This window comes from Aptenodytes forsteri, unplaced genomic scaffold (assembly GCF_000699145.1).
Source record: "Aptenodytes forsteri isolate BGI_AS27 unplaced genomic scaffold, ASM69914v1 Scaffold54, whole genome shotgun sequence".
Taxonomy (NCBI): Eukaryota; Metazoa; Chordata; class Aves; order Sphenisciformes; family Spheniscidae; genus Aptenodytes; species Aptenodytes forsteri.
Genome location: NW_008796044.1, coordinates 19,741,847 through 19,747,915, shown reverse-complemented (window position 1 = coordinate 19,747,915; position 6,069 = coordinate 19,741,847).

Sequence of the window (6,069 nt, the reverse complement as noted above, 5' to 3'; positions counted from 1 at the left end):
CGGCGCGGGTCCCCCGCTGTCCCGGAGCGCGGCCGGGCAGGAGCCGCCGCGGGCGGGGGGTGCGGTCCAGCGAATGCCTCGGCTGGCCCGCAGGGCGTTCTCCGCGCTCGGTGCCACCCGCTGCATCTCGGAGCTGTTCTCCTGTCTTGCCGCATCAGGTGCGGCGGTCGCTGGCGCAGTAGCGCAGGGACCACACCTACCGCCAGCACGGCACAGTCGTGCTAACTCTCAGCGAGAAGAAAGAGGCTGGCTGACATGTTTTCTTTGAAAGTGCAGGGAGCCCTACTCCCCGGGGTCCCACCGATGCCTCTCTGTGCTGACCTCTCTTCGGGGCTTTCGTGCTCTGATCCAGCTTGTGCCTTCCTCTGCCGGGTGCAGCTGCTTTCCCCGGGCCGTCCCTAAAGGAGGCTGCGTGGGGCTTTCCTCTGGGAAAGCGATCAGGTCTTTCATCTTGTTGATGGCTTTCTGCTGGCTTTGTACAGCTCTTGTTTTTCCCCCTGAGGACAGCTTTGGCCCCTTGAAGAAAAAGGAAAAACAAAGCACTTGAGCTTCATTATTCTTTTTAATGTACAGATGTGAACAAAATGCTCCCACAGAAGCACAAAGATCATTAACGAGAAATTCCTTTGTCAACCCAGATTCAATTACTTTAATAAGCAATATTACTGCTTTACGCATCTTGCCTTTTCTGTAACCTTAGACCACCATGGTGACAACAACATTACTGCTGCAGGTGGGATTTCTCCCATTCTCTAGGGCTTTTTCTACAAGGACCTTTATGATATGCTTTACCGATATGCAGGGCTTGTTCCTGCTCCTCTGCAATCCAGCAGGAACTTTCTCCCCTCAGTGGTAACAAAATCTCACAAGTTGCTTTATTTCTCCCTATTAAATCCTTTCCTCAGCCTGCTGAAGCTGAAAATGCTGCAGGTGAGTGGTATCTGTGTAGCTGATGTTACAGGTAGCTCTCTCCTCTGACTTCTGCAGCTTGGTGACAGCCTTCCTGGACTCACTTGCCCTGTTCTGCAGCATTATTGTGTCCTGGTTGGGGTGGAGAAGATTGCTCTGGAATTCTGATCAAATGACCCATACGTCCTGAACCCATGCTTTGAGGCCCAAGGGAAACAATGAAGTGAAGTCAGGTGTTGGGTGGTCTTCTCTTTTTCAATGGAATGGCAGAAAGAAAATCTCAGCTATGGTGTCTCCGCTAGAACAAAGCCTCTTCTGTCCCTTTCTGCAGATTGTGCGCCCCCCGGGCCTTGTTTTGATTGTTTATTCCTCCTTCCTAGATTTCCGCCTCAGAATCTGTTCTTGCATGTCAGGACACATAGCGACTTCTGGGGATGGCAGATTTCAGCTAAGCTGCACTTGTTAGTAGAGAGATTTTTGGGACTGTGTTGTGCCATTAGGATATAAGATATCTCAGAGACCTTTAAAGCATCACAGCTGCAGGGAGGTCTGGATTATAAGAGTATACAGAGAATTATAGGAGCCACCTTGTGCTGGCAGGTAACTCACCTATAGATCTCAAAGCTGATAGCACTTTAGCAATGACTGAGCCCTCAAATGAAGGGAGCAGTGCCTTTCTCACTTCTGTCACCCAAGCAATAGGCAGGTTTGGCTTTTGTGAAGGATGTATTGGAAATTTGAGTATTTATGTGATTCTGGAAATGCCCAAACACTCCCTCCTGGTTCCTCTTGTACTCAACAGCGCTGCAGATGGAATTGGTAGTTACTTGCTGACAATAACATCTGAAGAACCACAGTTTGCCTCTTGTATCTGTTTGCAGCAATTTCTGGTCTTTTCTAGGATAGCTGTTTTAGTGGAGAAGCCAGGAGCATGAGTGAGGGGTGCATGTGTTTGTGCAAGATAAATTGCTGTGGGAATTACTCCCAACCTGAGTTGGAAAAGCCTGGTCAAAAGCTATGTGTGACAGTGTGACAGGCAAGACTGTAGCCATTGAAGGAAGATTGGGAAGTATGGGCATATCTGGTTGTTGTGATGTGGAAAAAACATGGGGAGGTTAACTGTATCTTTTGGCTTTCTCAGCGATCACTTCATCAGCTTGGTGTGGAAGTGTTGCTCTTCACTGTGCCTTAGGTTGTGCACAGTGCATGAGAGATCAGTAAATGTAGTATGACTTTCCAGATGCGTGCTGATGCTGGGATGCCCAGCTCAGGAGAATAGTAATTTCAAACCTTATGTGTCTATTGAGAGACTTCTTTATTAGTTCCTTTTCCTTGGTTGTTTGGAGATACAATCAAAATACTTCCCCTCCTGCTGTCCACAGTATGTTTTCCTATCCCTGCAGAAAGAGAGGTGGAAGACTAAAGTGGTGAAATGCCTTGCCCTGGTTTCACAAAATAACTGTTAACAGAGCTGTTGGTTGAATCAAAATCACCTAGTCTTTGTGCTCTGGTCACAAAAACCTTTCCTATCCCAGATAGACTGGAGTTCTCATATTTTTTCTTGGTGTGAGCCATGCCTATCCCATTCAGCCACCCTGTCACAGCCCACGAGCACCATCTCTGTGATGTCTCTGGCACCTCTAAAAACAATGAGGTCTGCATGGGGATGGCTAGTATGTTGTATCAGGTGCAAGTGGGGAGAAAAGCCTCAGTTACTGACTAGACAGATTTTGGTAAACTGGCAGCTATCAGTGTGGCATTTCTTACCATGCCCACAGACAGTGGGGAATCACTGAGTGTAGCTGGTGGCTGACTGTCTATCCTTGTAATTCCAGCCAGGGTTTCTTCCATGCTGTTGTGTGGTACATTAGTAAGGAGGAGACATCTAGCTATTGATGAAACACCATTGCAATTAGTGTCTTTTCTTTTACAAGGGAAAGAGCAGTAAAGCCATATACCTGCTTCTGTGCTACCCTAATTATGCCCTTGTGCTTTGTAAACAAGGTGAGCACTATTCTTGGCTGGATTCAGCAGCCTTCTGGAAGCTGCCGCTTCCCTTTTCTTCTGCAGCATCATGCTAAGAAATATTAAGAGACCCCCTGATATTTTGGGATCTCAAATGACCAGATGATGCTCAAGAGCATCAGGAGCAGAGTGTGGGCATGAGGGAATGGGTAATAGTTTTGAAAGCTTGATCCCAAATGCCAACAGGCGGAGAGACAGGGAATGTTCAGCAAAAAGGCTTCCCAGCAGGGCAGGGCTGTTGGGGGCTGGTGGTGATCCCGCCAGGTTTTGGCAGAGCTATGCTGGAAGGATGCTTTTAGGCTTGGCCTTGTGGGGCAGCACCTGCACCCGCAGAAATGGATGCTCACGAAAGGTACCACACCGGTACAAATGGGCTGTCGCTGGCTGCATGGGGACTTGTTGAGACACAGTCAGCAGTGGAGATCAGGCTGGCAAGCCCGACAGGTCTGTGTCAGCGGTCAGGTAGAGCTGCGTGCAGACACGGTCTGCGTGGCACCTTTCACTCATGCTGCTGCTTTGGCATGCCAGGCCCTTTGCACAGAGGCTGGCCCCCGCTTGCCGTGTGCAACCAGGGGCTGTGCTGGGCAGCAGAGGCAGCCGGGATTTGGGCCCTGGGCGTGCTCGCCCAGTCCCACAGCGCTTCTGCCGGGCCGGGAGGAAAGGTGCTCCCTGTGGTGCCTCTGCGGCTCCTGGTGTGGGAGGGTTTTTCCGTCTGCTAACAATGGCTGATGACACAGCCTGACACTGGCTGGCGGGGAGACGTGGTGGGTGTGGAGATGCACAAATGAGCCCTGGCAGGGGAAACAGTGCATTTATTGTAATCTGAGGCTGCTCTGGCAGCGTGTGCTGCAGAAGCCTGTCTATTAAGTCAGACTTGTTTCCTCGTAACTGCTTCATTCTCTGCCTCTCTTGTTCCCCTGCCTCTTAACGTCTGGGTGTGCTCCTGAACGATGCCAGAGCCTGTAGATGTGGTGTCATTTGGGTTTTACTTATTTTACTTTATTATATTTTTTCCTCGTAGTTGGTGGGTAGGTGCCGATACAGACCTTCTCTCTCCTGCAGGCACAGGGGGTGTCTGGTAGCCGGGCTCAGGGCGGGCCCTGAGGCAGAGCCCGATCCCCTGAATAAATGCCTTGTTTGTGCTCCAGCCATTATGGACCTCACAATTTTATGTACTAACAGAGTTAGCACTGGGCAGCCCTTCACATCTGCCACAGAATGACCATTTGTGTTTGTGGGCAGGCATATTTTCTCAATTCATATTAACAGTTTATTCAGTAATTGTCAAGTGCTGCAGTCTCCTACTCCCCATGCCGCCGGTGCCTGTCTCCCTTTGCTTTCTCTTGTCTGATGCACAGGGGGAGGCAGGCCAGCATCAGTATTTGCTGGCGCTCCTGCAGTCTAGTGAGAATGAACTCCAGGGCCTTCGGGAAAGCAAGTTGGGCAAGCCAAAAAAAATGGAGGCCTGGTCTGGGCAGGTAGACTCTTTTATTTTTCTCATCGTGCAGGCTAGGTAAAGCCAAGGAGGACCTGCCAGGGCATAGGGGACTGGTTATGTGGGAGAAACTCTATGTACAGTTGACTGAAATATAAAACGAGAATCTCCTTCCCTGTGTTTCTAACTGTGGCCCTGATCTTCCATAGCTGACACCTGATACTGTTGCTTGGTAGTTTCTATCTACATTTCTTGTAGTGTTGCTTAAATACTCATTATTTGCATCCATGGGAGCCACGGCTCAGCTGCTTGACCCCTGTGACTGACAGGCTATAAGCAACTGGCTGTGGTCACACTTCACTCTTTTTGGGGTTTCTGAACTTAAAATTACAGTATTGTTGGTGAGACGACAACTGCATAGACACAAAAGGAAGGACAAGCGCCCTGTGCCGCGGGAGGAGGAGAATCAGTGGCTTGTCAACAGCATCTGTTTGTGCTCGGGGTCCTCAGCCCCAAAGCCAAGCATTGCCTGGTGTGTGCCCATCGGGGAGAGATGCAGCGCAGGCTGAGAGCTGGCACGAGGACCCACGACTCCTGGGCCAGCGTGTACCCGGCTCTCCTCCTGCCTTGGCTGTACCTGAGGAAAAGAGCTGCAAGTGAGAGGTGGTAATGGTCTCCCAGGTCGCTAGTCAAGGCCGGTATCTTTGTGTGCTGGTTGTGATCTGTTAAAGCTAGCTGTTTAAAGGAGCTGTGCAGGAAGGTCTGTGACCAGCAACGTACCCTTGCTTCCAGACCCCGCCCCTTAGACAGCAAAGTTCTGCTAGACCTCTGCACCGATGTGTTAGCTTAGGTCAGGGGAGAAGGGGAGCTGACCCCGCGTCTGCTTGTCGGGGAGGACAGTGCATGGGACAGGAACAGGGGAACAACTCAGCCGTGCACTTTTCCTGGTGGGAGGCTAGGCTCCTGATTGGCATTAAGCTGTGGTGAGTGGGGAAGGTAAATCCCTGTTGCTGGGACTCGGGTTGCTGGTTATCGGTGCAGCTGTGGGAAAGCCCTTGCCTGGGAAGCAAGGAGAGACCATGGCTCTTCCCCCTGCACCAGCACTGAGCTGCAGCTGGGGTTGGGAGTGCTGCGCATTCTAATCCTTTCCCCACCCAGTTTCTTTGTCTCGACTGTGTGTGGATGAGATTGACGTAAAAACGCACACCAGTCTCAGGGCTTTGGCTGCTGCAAGCTGCAGGGACATGGGGGGATTCTCTTGCATCCTTCTGTTGCCAGGGAGGAAGCTGCAAATTACCACCGCTGTGGTGATACTTCCAGAAATCACCCCAGGGGTGGCGGATGAAGAACAAACCCCTGTAGAGGAATTAATTGTGCAAGAGCTTCACAGGGTGAGGCTGGCGTGTGAACCCTGCTGAAGGCTCCAGTCAGCTGTGGTCCAGGCTCGGACTGTGGAAGGGGGGTGTACTCACATGCCAAAACCTGGGTTGTGGGCACCAGGGGGAGCAGAGAGGAAAGTAAGGGGAGCTTGAGAGCTGGAGTGTTGCTGGAGGCGTTTTAAGCAGTCAGGAAGACTGCATATTCTCTGGAACAGCACAATTGGGTTATGTGACCCGAATACATGGTAGCCATGTGTGAGATCAGGCTGTTTGCCCCTGTACTGCCCACAGCTGGTGTTCGGACTTATGCAGGTGGAGGTA